Source organism: Mus caroli, unplaced genomic scaffold (genome assembly GCF_978045245.1).
Source record: "Mus caroli unplaced genomic scaffold, Mus_caroli_1 scaffold_18, whole genome shotgun sequence".
Classification (NCBI taxonomy): domain Eukaryota; kingdom Metazoa; phylum Chordata; class Mammalia; order Rodentia; family Muridae; genus Mus; species Mus caroli.
The window spans coordinates 65,802,841-65,815,066 of record NW_028227273.1 but is presented as its reverse complement, the minus strand read 5'-3'; the positions used below and the strand labels follow the sequence as shown (position 1 = coordinate 65,815,066).

The 12,226-nt window shown below is 48.5% G+C and overlaps 1 pseudogene; it reads right to left on the bottom strand.

Annotated features, from left to right (window-relative positions):
- Positions 1-8,323: 8,323 nt before the first annotated feature.
- LOC110284265 (large ribosomal subunit protein eL43 pseudogene) lies at positions 8,324-8,670 on the bottom strand (annotated as a pseudogene).
- Positions 8,671-12,226: the final 3,556 nt, after the last annotated feature.

The following is a 12,226-nucleotide window of genomic DNA, read 5'->3' as shown; positions in this document are numbered from 1 at the left end:
CAATGTGACTGGTTGTTTAAGTTCCCCCCGCTTTGGTCTCCCCACACGATGGACCATACATAACTTGGAACTATGAGCTAAAAGTCAACCTTTCTCTCCTAAGTTGTGTTTTGTTTTTGTTTTTGTTTTTTATTTATTTAATCAGAGTGCTTTTACCACAGCAAGAGAAATGAGACTAAAACAGAAACATCCCTGACCTTGATTGGGTGACAAACTTTCACGCTGAGTTTCTAGCCTACTCAAAATATGTTTGAATTTCTCTTTGTATTCTCCTTTGACCCATGCGTTATTTAGAAGCAAAGTGCCCAAATATTTGGGGATTTTCCAGGGATCTCTATTATTAGCTTCTAATTTAATTCCATTGTGGTGAGAAAACAGTTTTGTTTTTTTTTTATTACTTGAATCTTTTTAAATTTACTGGGACTTGCCTTATGGAAGGACTATGGCCTATTTTGGTAACTGTTCTCTGGGAGTCTCAAAACTATGTGTGTTTCTGCTGCTGTGGGACGAAACAGTCCATGAGATCACGGAGGTCAAGCCGATGGTGTGGCTCAAGTCTTCCAGAGCCTGCCTTATTTTCGATATACGTAATTAAGGAATCTCAACACAGCCAGTGATTATGATTGCTGTATTCATATTTGTAGTTCCTGCCTCTTTATTTTTTGTAGTTTCAGCCTCATATATTTTGAAGTTCTGTCATTAAGTGCAATTACTTTTAAAATTGTGAAGAACTGAGGCTGGGGTGTGGCCCGGGAGGTAGAGTGCTTGCCTTGCATGCCCGAACCCAGGGGTTTGATAGCCAGCACCGCACAGGCAGGATGGCATGGTGACTGCCTGTGACCCCAGCGTTTGGGAGATGAGCAATCTGAAGTTCAAAGACACCTACCCACATAGTGAGTTTGAAGCCAGCCTGGGCTATAAGACCCTGCCTCAAAAACTAAGCAAACAAGAATGCTAGAGGACAGACCATCCTTCTTGAAATATTTCTTGTTTTGTGTTTTTCTAGACAGGGTTTACACTGAACTCACGGAGATCCACCCTCCTCTGCCTCCTGAGTGCTGGGATTAAAGGTGTGCTCCAAGATACCCAATCTTTAAAAAAACAAAGTTTTTATTTTTCATCTCTGTTTCTACATGTGTGCATCTGTGTGTATCTATGTGTACGCGCCTGTGAATTCAGGTGCTCAAGGAGGCCACAAGAGGGCGCCAGATCTCCTGGGGCTCGAGTTATAGGCAGCTATAAGCTGCTCAGTTTGATTTCTGGATCCTTCATAAGAGCAGCAAGCACTGTTTAACACTGTACCATCTCTCCAGACCACACACACACACATACATAGTACAGACAGACAGATGACAGACAGACATCACTGTTCCCCTTCCTATTTGCATACAGGAATCTTCCTACAATATGAATTCCCTTCTCCTCTTGACCTTTTGGCTTTTATTGTTATAGTTCTTACATATGCATGTTTCAAACCACACAATACAACATAAAGTTTTGGTTTAAGCAATCAATTATCTTTGAAAAAGATATAAACTGTTGCTTAAATCCGGTGGTTTTTTAGGGGGACGGGTGGTTTGCCCTTGTTCTTTTGGGCAGGGCCACAGCTGCATCTGGCAGCCTTTTCCTCTGTCTGGGAAACTTGAACAATTTTCTACAGTGCAGTTCTGTTGCTGGAAAATTCTTCCAAGTTTTGTTTGAAAAGGCCTTTATTATACTTTCGTTCTTAAAGCTTTCTTGACGTTTTTATTTATTCTGTATATGTGTGTGCAGCAAACGCATGCATGCTCACTGGTGTGCCTCTGTGTGTGTGTGTATGTGTGTGTGTGTGTGTGTGTCTGTCTGTCTGTCTGTCTATCTATCTGTCTCTGTGTGAACGTCAGAGAACAGCTCGTAGGAGTCATCTGTCCCTCTACCCTGTGGGTCCTGGGCATTGAACTCAGGATGCCAGCTTGGCAGCAAGCTCCCTCACCCAGGGAGCCATCCCCTAGCCCACTTGAAGATATTTTACTGAATTTAGATTTACAATTCACAGCTGGGTATGGTAGCTGTTAAGATATAGGAGACTAAGCCGGGCGTGGTGGTGCACGCCTTTAATCCCAGCACTCGGGAGGCAGAGGCAGGCGGATTTCTGAGTTCGAGGCCAGCCTGGTCTACAAAGTGAGTTCCAGGACAGCCAAGGCTACACAGAGAAACCCTGCCTCAAAAAACCAAAAAAAAAAAAAAAAAAAAAAAAAAGATATAAGAGACTACAGCAAGATTTCAAATTCAAAATAGGCTGAAGCGCCGGGCGTGGTGGCGCACGCCTTTAATCCCAGCACTCGGGAGGCAGAGGCAGGCGGATTTCTGAGTTCGAGGCCAGCCTGGTCTGCAAAGTGAGTGCCAGGACAGCCAGGGCTACACAGAGAAACCCTGTCTCGAAAAAAAACCAAAAAAAAAAAAAAAAAAAAAAAAATAGGCTGAAGCAATTCTAGGGATGTCTTATCTTCCCTGCCCCCCCCCCCCAAAGGAAGCTGGTAAATCCTAGAAAACTATTGCTTATTTCTACCGTCCTTCCTTCCCTTCCCCCACCACATCCACCTTTCTTTTGGAAAACACAATCTTTTGGGGGTTTTGTTTGTCTTTGTTTTGTCGAGGCAGGGCTTTTTCGTATAACAGCTCTGACTGTTCTAGAACTCGCTCTGTAGATCAGGCTGGCCTCAAACTCACAGAGATCCACCTATCTCTGCCTTCCAAGTGCTGGGCTTAAAGGTGTGCACAGCCATGCTTGGCTTAAGAACACAATCTTGAAACCCTGTCTCGGAAAAAAAAAAAAAGAACACAATCTTATTTTTAAATTTATGTTTATATGTTAGCCTGCTTGTCTATACAAGCACTACTACATGACTGCAGTACCACAGAGGCCAGAAGAGGGCGCCAGACCCCCAGGAGCTGGAGTTGCACACAATTGTGAGCTGCCATGTGGGTGCTGGGAACTGAACCCGGGTCCTCTGGAAGGGCAGCCAGTGCTCTTACCCACTAAGCCACTCTCTAGACTCCTTGTTCTCTTCCTTTTCCCCTCTGTTTTCTTCTTCCTCACTGGACAGGAGAATAAATACAGTCACCAATGTTCTCCTTTAGTTGGAAGAAAAAAAATCCTTGGGTTTTTTTTTTTTTCCAAATTCTTTCTTATCTTATATAGAGACGACAAGAAAGCCAAGCCCATGGCTAGCACATTTGCCGAATGTTTCTGGAATCAACTCATCTTTGTAACTGGTGTGATATCCAAGCAAAATTTCTTTAGAAATTCCACTTTTTTTTTTTTTAAAGTTAAGAAGTGATTCTCAAACGAAGACTACAATTTTCTTGTGAAACTACACGGAGACAGGCTTAACATTTTTTTTCCCATAATAGGCTACCTAAAAAATGTTTTCAAAGCCTGGCAGTGGTGTCACTGCCTTTAGTCCTTGCACTTGGGAGGCAGAGGCGAAGACAAGCTCTGTGAGTTTGAGGCCAGCCTGGTCTACAGAGCGAGTTCCAGGACAGCCGTAGGCTCACAGATGAAAGGACTACACAGTGCTTTCTAAAGCTGCTTCCGTGCAACCCTGACTTCAGCTGTTTGACCTTTTCCTCCCTTTTGAGACTAGGTTCTCATGAAACCTAAACTTTCTGTATAGCTGGGAATGACCTTGAGTTCCTGATCTTCCTGTGAGAGGGCTCATTTTATCTTATAGCTCCCAGGTCACCAGCCATCACCACAGAGGTTAGGGCAGGAACCCCCAAAGCCGGTGTCACGAAGAACCACTGTTCCCCATGAACGACCATCTTTTTACACAGCTTAGGACAGGATGGCACTGCCCACAGTGGTCTGGGTCCTCGATCGTACATCAATTAGCAATTACGAAGGTGTCCCACTGGGGACTGGAGAGATGCTTAGCGGTCGAGTGTCATTACCAACCTTGAGGAGGACAAAAGATCAGTTCCTAGTGCCCACTTCGGGTAGCTCACAACCTCTAACTCCAGTGCTGGAGACTTGGGTATTCTCTTCTGGCCCTTTCGGGTACTCTCGTGGTGCACAGACATACATGCAAGGCAAAACACTTGCATGCAAAATTGTTTTTTAAATAAAATAATTTTAAGAAAAACAAGCAAGCCGGACAGTGGTGGCACATGCCTTTAATCCCAGCACTTGGGAGGCAGAGGCAGAGGCAGGCGGATTTCTGAGTTCGAGGCCAGCCTGGTCTACAGAGTGAGTTCCAGGACAGCCAGGGCTACACAGAGAAAACCTGTCTCAAAAAACCAAAAAAAAAAAAAAAAAAAAAAAGAAAAAAGAAAAACAAGCAAGGAAAGGACACGCCGCCCCATAGGTGAAATCTTCAGCTGAGGTTTCCTCTTACCCTGGGTAACTCTGGTTTGAGTCAAGTTGATAAAAAACGGACCGGCATGCTTGCTGGTGAGCTCTCTGTGCCTGCCACTGAGCTACACCCCGAGACCTTCAACTATTTCCTGACTTACAGAAACTGACAAGCATACAGGAAGCACACCAAGAAGAAGCCACACTTCAGCAATCACTAGTCCTTGGTGCCATTAGGGGGGAGATGGCCAGGTCAAGAACGTCCCTGCTGCAGAAGGAGACCCCAAGTTCAGCTCCCACAGATGTGGTGGTGCAATGCCTAGCATTGGTGGGGCGGCGCAGGAAGGAGGTGGACGGACCCCCAGAAGTCCCTGGGCAGCCACTTCCACGGTTCTAAGTGCTCCATGGTACATGAGCTCTGTGTTCAGAACAGCTTCTTCCTCTCCAAGTAGAGGCCAACAATGATTTGTAAACCTAAATGAACAGACCGGGCTTCACTCTACTGAATAGACTATATTCAATAGATATTTAAAATATTCAAAAGAGGCCTCAGAGTCCACAGACTCCCTCCCTCTTGTGGCATCCAGGGTGGGGGCGGGAAGGGGGCTTTCCTAAGCTCCTTGACTCTGTATGTTGGCAAATCTTGTCTATGCTTTTTAGGCCTGTGGGGAGACTTGACTCAAGGACAATGGTTTATTCTGGAAAGGGCCAGCAGATGGGGACCTGGGTAAAAGCACCTGGCGTCCAGTGTCCACTTCCAAGCTGGGGCAGTTAAACAGGGCAGCCAAGGACGAGGAGGGGGGGAGGGAGGGAAATGTTCCCCCACTTGTTGGAGTTGGTTGGGGTGGCAGGGAGTTAAAGAATGCCAGGTGGTGATAAACATCTCTCATGGTCGGCCATTACTCTCGGTCAATAGGGCAGGGAGGGGAAAATCTAGAAATGAAGGTGCTTTAGTGCCGGGAACCAAGCTACTTTAATTCTGAAGCTTGTTGCTGTTTAACCAAAATGGAGACGCTTTACAAAATGGTTAACCGCCTGCTGAGCCTGGCCTATGCTGTCCCTCCTTCAGGAAGCCGGCTCCCCAGGCAAACACCTTTCCTTTCTGTGTCCCTGTCTGAGTGACCACGTTGCCTCCTCCTTCGAAGCCAGGCCCAAGGATGCCTACCTCAGCTGCCACAGCGATCACAACCAACCACTACCTCTTTCTGAGGTGCTGGCCCTCTCCCAAGGCCTCTCTGCTAACTGTGATGGGGGAGACAGAACAGAGATCTACTTGCCCCAGAACGGGCACCAAACGCAGACTAGAGACATGGTTCTATCCGGCTCAGATGGGTGAACTTTCACTCTGCGGGATCAGGAGGGGTCACGGTCATTCGGTCATCGAGAATGACGTGAGCACAAGCCCAGCCCAGAGTTCAGTGCCTAGCACCTCATACACTGGTGTGCATGCTTGTATCTAGCACTGAAAGGAGGAAGACCAGATGTTCAATGCCAGCCCAGGCTACAAGAGACCCTGTCTTTTGGTTCCTGGGCCACAGCCCTCTGGCGTGATACTCGGTGCCCCTCGGGCTAGCAAGTACCCTGCCACCAGCGCCAGCGCCAAGTGTGCTGGCTGAATACAAACACAGAGAGGTGGCCTGTGAAGAGACGCCTACAGAGCTTGCTGTGGTGTCCAGTTGCTGCTGTGTATGTAGTCCAAGAAGAAACAGACAGGGAACCGAGTCTCCTTCCCCTCCCCCTTCACTCGTTTGTAGGGTAAGCAGAGAGCAAGTAGGGGTGACTCTTTTCCTAATCCCCCCTCCCAGAACCAGCCTAGTAGAAGGGGAGAGGGTGAGGGGGAAGCGGGAAGAAACAACAATGAGGAAGGGGGGGTGGGCAGCTACAACCCCTAGATGTCTGGATCCTAAGCCCAGCCCACCGGATGTCCCCACCACTTGCCAGAACCCGACCCAATTTGCAGAGATAAAACCAATCTGATCCTTAATTCCCCAAATTAATTTATTGGCTTGCCTCTTGGGTGCAGAAACACGTCTGGCCACCCGAAATCTGGTAATTATTTACATAAACACAGCGCCCTCACCTCGGTGAATTGGTTGGGATCACACTGGAGAGGCTTGGAAAAGTCCGAGCCTCCAAGATCTCCCTCAGATAGTGTTAACGGAGTCTCGAAACAGCCTCAGATAATGTTAACCTAGTCTCAAAAATAACCTCGGATAGTGTTAACCAACCCCCAGCAACCTACTCTCCTCCGTCATTGACCAGGACACCCGTCGTCCCAATATCACTAAGATATCTGCAGAGTCTCTACAGGATAGGAGGGATGGAACCACTGCAACCATCTTGGCTGCACCCACAGAGAGGGCATGAGACTGAGGGGGAGGTGTGGGGACCCCCACGGGACCCACAGTCTGTCTGCTGGAAGCTGAGCCCCGCTGAGAATAAACAGGATTAGGAATTTTATGCTGTTTGGAAAGGAAGAGCAAGAGCCATGGCTGGCAGAGGGAAAGGGTCTGCTTTTTTTTTTTTTTTTCCTTTTTTCTTTTTTTAATTCTTGACGGCTCCCCCCCCCCCCCCAGGAGGCCGAGCTGTAGACTGACTGAGCTCTCAGAAGGGCGCTGGGCGGATGACTTGGCATCTTTACCTAACATTAATTTCTGAAAGGCCCAGGTTGTTTCCTAAATTGCTGCCCGTTCAGAACCTCTGGCTTTCATCTGTTTTTATAGTACCTCTCTAGGCTGTAGGCAGGAGCTGCCGCCAGGCGACGACCAGCACCAGTGACGTTCCTCAGGCTCAGTACAGCCGGGGCGGAATTATTTCCGGCAGGATGGGGGGGGGGATTCTTGAAAAATACAAATTAAAAAAATAAAATCTGTCTGCTGCAGAAACAGCCCCCCCGCCACCTGCAGGGGTACCCTCAGGAGAACATGCCACAAAGCCCTAACACAGCTGAGACCTCACCTCATTTCCTAGGTAGCCCGGGGCAAGCCACTTAACCTCAGTTTCCCCATCCGTAAAATGGGGTTAATCATGCCCCCCCTCCTTCAGGAGCCCTGGTAGGTTTTAATTGGGTAATGGTTGTGGCGCCCTTTGATGTAGTAAGTTTTATTAACTTGCGAGGGATCCCCTGGGGCCAGAAAAAGCAGTTAAACCAGAGAGGAAAAAAAGGGGGTGGGAGGGCTTGAAAAGCAAGCCAGGCTCCTGTGCTGAGCGGTTCCAGCAGGGTCCTCCCAGCAAGCAGCAAGCCTCTCTCTCTCTCTCTTTCTCCCTCCCTCCCTCCCTCCCTCTCTCTCTCTCTTTCCCTCTCTCTCTCTCTCTCTGTCTCTCTCTCTCTCTGCCAGAGGGCTGCCCCAGGAGCAACCCGCGGCCTCGCTCCTCAAACTCCCATTCTCCCTTTCCCTCCGGAGGGCACACCACCCAGGCAAACCGGAAGGGTCTTATTGCCCTTCTGGGTCCTTGGAAAGGCTGGAAGGTGCCCTTTAAAATCCCCAAAGAGTCGCTATTGATCCCCTAAAGTCAGGCAGGTTTGTTCTCTCTCTTCCTAAGAGGGTTTTCCTAGCCCAGGCTAGCCCATATCCTCACAATTGAGGATGACCTTGAACTTTGGATCCTCCTGCCTCCACCTCAGAGGCTGGGATTTGGGGGGGGGCAGGGGCATCATCTGGGCAAGCCGACTGAGCCCATTCCAGCAATCCTGATTCTTTCTGTTTGTCCTGGGATCGGAAGGCAGCCTGTTCCCTTGCCTGTGAGCACTGGGGTGCTGGGAGCCTAGTGTGTCCACAGGGGACTCTGTCTCTCTCTGTGACAAGCTCACACACGGCTGGCATACGTGGGCCTCCTAGCAGTAGCTGAATACGGTCCATGGTCCATACGTGTTTAGATTGCACTTCTTCCTACCGCAGGCCTGTGATACTGTTCACAGTCAGGTGGGTTTTGTTTTTTGTTTTTGTTTTTTTTGTTTTTTTGTTTTTTTTTTTAAATGTTACATAAATAACCCGTTTATTGCAGGCTAGGCAAGTCTCAGACAGCAGGGCTTCTACTGGTCTTTCAGTTCCTTCAGTCTTCTGATGGCAGACTTCACTGTGACTGCAGAGGTGGTGTTGTAGGTCCAGGCCCCACCGGCCACTGTTTTCATGCAGGAACCACAGTGCCAGATGCCGACGGCTCATCTCTTCATCTTGGTCTTGCCACAGAAGGAGCAAGTCTACTTGGCGTGCTGGCTGATTTCAATTTTCTTCACCATTTTCCGGAGGGAGGCACCATAGCGGGTCCTGTACTTGCCGACGATGCCGACCTTCTTGGTGCGTTTAGCCATGTCGCCGGAACCCAAGCCCAAGTCCGAAGAGCTTTTTTGTTTTTTCGAGACAGGGTTTCTCTGTGTAGCCCTGGCTGTCCTGGAACTCACTTTGTAGACCAGGCTGGCCTCGAACTCAGAAATCCGCCTGCCTCTGCCTCCCAAGTGCTGGGGTTTAAGGTGAAGGTTTTACTTTAAAAACAAAAACAATTTTTAATGTTTTATTTAATGCATACTAGTGTTCTGCCTGCTTGTATGCTGTGTGTGAGGGCATCAGATCCTCTAGAACTGTAGCTACAGACAACTGTGAGCTGCCATGTGGGTGGTGGGAATTGAACCCAGGTCCTTTGGTGGAGCAGCCATCTAAAGATGGCTCTTAACCACCGAGCCATCTCTCCAGCCCCCAAGTTTTACTTCTATCAGGCTGTGTTTGGTTCAAGTATGTCACAATGATCACCAAGTCCAAAAATTAAGTAATTTAAGGCTGGAGAGATAGCCCTGCAAGTGGTAGCATTTGGCACTCTTCCAGAAAACACAAGTTCGGGGACTGGAGAGATGGCTCAGCAATTAGGAGCACTGACTGCTCTTCCAGAGGTCCTGAGTTCAATTCCCAGCAACCACAGCCATCTGTAATGGGATTTGATGCCCTCTTCTGGTGTGTCTGAAGACAGCGACAGTGTACTCACACACATATTTTAAAAAGGAAAGAAAAAGAAACCCCAAGTTCAGTTCTTAACACATCAGGAGACTCAGCAACCTACTCTCTCCAATTTCAGGGGATCTGATGCCCTCTTTTGGCTCCCAAGAGAACTGCACACACATGACATATACACACTTGGAAACGTGCACAAATTTTTTTTTCCTTAAAGACTAGCATAGGGCTTTCCTTAAAGACTAGCATAGGGCTTGGAGGTGGGGTGGCTCAGGAGGCAGAGTGCCTGTCTAGCATATACACAGAGCTCCAAACAGAAGTCTGGATTCATGCTTAGCTGAATAGGGAATGTGAGGCCAACCTGGGCTACATAAGGCCCTACCTCAAAAACTTGCAAAACCAGACTCACTGGTTTCCATAGTCCACCAAACTGCATTATCCTGTGTTTTCTGTCCCTGTGCTCTAGTTACTTTGGTCTTTGGTGACAGGATCTCTATGTAACCCTGACTGTCCTAAAACTCGGGTATGCAGAGCAGGCTGGCCTTGAACTCCCGGATCCACTCACATCTGCTGGGACCAAAGGCATGTGCCACCACACCAGCTTTATGTTGGTGTTTTAAGACAAAGGAAAATCCCTGCTGTTAGGGGAAATTGTCATATTAATTACACGAGTGTCTGATTCCCAACCAAATCATTGCAGACAGTTGATCGTCATCTCGGGGATAGGTGGGCGCATGTGGGGACCACTCTTAGGGGCTGACGGCCCTCAAAGCACCCTTGACAGACACTCGGGTAATGAGGGCAATCTTCCCAAGACAGATCTAAACCTGACTTTTATAGCATCGAGGGGGGAAAGGCAATTTACATGAGGAGAAATGAGAAACAGTGATTAAATCAAAGCTGCCCTGGGCAGCCTCTCCCCCCTCAGCTCATCTGAGAACAGCTCCGCTTCAGTTCCGCTGCTGAGCTCGGCTGCTTGCTCCACTGGGCCAGAGCCCACACCCTATAAATCCTCTCCGCCCTTACCCCGGAGTTGCTGACTATATGCATTTTGGGTCCCTGCATTAAGTCCCTCATTCTTGGCTGGTGACATGAAGATTTGTAACTGATAAAATATATTTTTAATGTGTTTCCTTCAGGTTACCATTAAATACATGCAGTTTATCTGACCTTGCAAAAGGTTCTGATTCCATTTAGAGAGGGGGGAGGGGGGAGGAGGGAGGGGGAGGGAGGGTATGTGTTGTTACTGAAACAACTTTCCAGTATCCAGTGGGCTGGGAAGCCCAGTGGTCCAGGGCCAGTCCTGCATCTCCCACCCAGCCTGGTCTTTCTCTCCCCCCACCTCAGCTTTCCTGGGTATGAAGTGAGGATAAATATTTGTCTACGAGATGAGGCAGTTGTAAGGATTAATTGGTCGGTGCTCCTGAGAAGCCTTTGAAGATGAAAAGAGGCTCCTTGCGGATGCTAAGTAAACTCAGAAAGTGTCTGGCTTTAATGAGCCAGCGAGGGAGACTGGAGATTAACTGTGCCTTGCCCAGCTCCTGCCTGCATGGGCCCGGCTGGCGTTCCCGAGCTTGCTCGGCTCCATCCATCCTGGCTCCCCTGGCTCCTGGTGCATTGGTCCTCTGATAATACTGTATGCCCAGGGAACCCAAGTGGAACTGAACCCCAGACTTGAAGGTCAAGAGAGCCCAGACCTCAAAGCACAATTCTGGTGCAGGGCCTGGGCAAGTTTCTTAACAGAGTGTCAGTTCCCTGCTTGCTAGCACGCATGTGCATGTGTGTGCGTGCGTGTGTGTGTGTGTGTGTGTGTGTGTGTGTTTGTCCTAGTCACCCAGGGTCAGTGTGGGGTGTGCTGAATCTACATCATAAACACAGCTAGCAGCAACTGAACCCTTATCAAACCCTAGGTATTTTCTCCGTGTGTTCTGCATGCATGCGTGTGTGTTTGTGTGTATGTGCATATGTGTATGTGTTTGTGTGTACATGCATATGTGTATGTGTTTGTGTGTATGTGCATATGTGTATGTGCAGGTCAGAGGCTGAGGTGGGTGCCTATCTCTCCACCTTTTAAAAAAATAGTTATGCTGGGCAGCAGTGGCACACACCTTTGATCCCAGCACTCAGGAGGCAGAGGCCAGCCTGGTCTACAGAGTGAGTTCCAGGACAGCCAGGGCTACACAGAGAAACCCAAACTGAAAACCAAAACCAAAACCAAACCAAAACAAAACAACAAAAAACACAACTGGCTAAATAAATACTTTAATTTTATGTGTATAAAATGTTTGCCTGTGAATAAGTGTATCATCTCATACCTGATGCTAGCAGAGGCCAAAAGAGGGCATCAGATGCCCTGGGACTAGACTCACAGACAGTTGTGACTCTTTCTCTGTCTCTGTCTCTGCCTGTCTCTGCCTATCGTCTGTCCATCTGTCTCTGTTCTTCTGTTTGTCTGTCTCTGTCCACCTGTCCATCTGTCTGTCTGCCTGTCTCTGCCTCTGCCTGTCTCTGTCTCAATCTCTCCATCTGTCTTTGTCTGTCTGTCTGTCTCTGTCTCACATGTAGATTCCTCCCCCCATGTGGATGATGGGAACTAAGCCTGAGTCCTCTCCATGAGCAGTCAGAAATGGTAGCCACTGGGCTCCAGCCTTCCATTTAGTTTCCGAGAGAGTCTCTCACTGGAATTCACATATCCAGCGAGATTAGCCATAGCCACCTGAAATCCCTTCACTTCCCTCTGTTACAATTACAGGCACCTGCCACCGCACTCCACTTATTGGCCAGGGATCTGAACTCCAGTCTTCATGCTTGCCTGGGGAGCACCTTACCAAGGTCACACAGTTGAGGCAGCCATTGCTGGCTGGCACCTCAGCCAACGCCTCTGCGGGTGAGTGAGGTGCATAGGGTTTGCTCCTGCCCTTCCTCCACTGCCCTTCTGCATGGAAAGCAC